A 777-nucleotide genomic window follows, 5' to 3' on the forward strand; every position below is an offset into this window, starting at 1 on the left:
ATTCCTAGTCAAAGGGTCTGTTCGCTTGTCTGAATTCTGGAGGAATCTGGATGGTTTGGAGGAATGCTGGATGAATTTGTGAGAGAAAAACACTGTTCCGGATAAAAAAATAATCGAATCAAGCCGGGTTTAAGGGCACGCGAACGGAACCAAAGTATCAGCAGTACATAAACACAACTGACCCTGAGCTTTATGGATGTAGATTGCATCACCAGTTGGCCTACGAAATTTTCTCCATGTCTTTCCCTCTATATCAATAGCAATTATCTGGGTGAACTCCAGCACGTGCATAAAACTACCTGGGTGTATAACTCACCAACGGTGATCGGCTCGACTCTGGCGGAGACAGCGGAAACGACGGGGTTGTACTCCAGATCGAGCCCGGTGAGGATGTACGAGACGAGCTCTTCATCATCCAGCTTCTTCCCGGCCGACGCCATCTCGTCAGCCAGGGTCTTCATCTTCGTGAAGTAATCTGCGATGGTCGACATCCCCCTCGACGCCGTCGCCAAGGCCATGCGCGTGGCAATCACGCGCGCACGGGACTGGGAGGCGTTGGTCGCCTCGATCGCGGCCCATAACTCGGCCGCCGTCTGCGCAGTTGAACTTGCGCGAAGGTCTCTTTCCCAAGAGATTACAGCAGGAAGCTAAAGACCTGTTGGTCCTTTGCCACCCAAATCTCGTACTCCGGATTTGGCGGCGCATCAGTGACACCCTTCTCCTTCCCTTCCTTCGTCAGCGTGAGGAACGCCGGCGGAGGTTTCGCCGTGGCCTTGA

The 777-nt window shown here is 53.3% G+C and overlaps 1 non-coding gene across 1 annotated transcript; it reads right to left on the bottom strand.

Moving 5' to 3' along the window:
• Positions 1–287: 287 nt before the first annotated feature.
• Positions 288–422, bottom strand: LOC136455753 (small nucleolar RNA Z247). Its single transcript, XR_010759225.1, has one exon. It is a non-coding gene; the product is annotated as a small nucleolar RNA Z247 (small nucleolar RNA).
• Positions 423–777: the final 355 nt, after the last annotated feature.

Source organism: Miscanthus floridulus, chromosome 5 (assembly GCF_019320115.1).
Source record: "Miscanthus floridulus cultivar M001 chromosome 5, ASM1932011v1, whole genome shotgun sequence".
NCBI classification, from domain to species: domain Eukaryota; kingdom Viridiplantae; phylum Streptophyta; class Magnoliopsida; order Poales; family Poaceae; genus Miscanthus; species Miscanthus floridulus.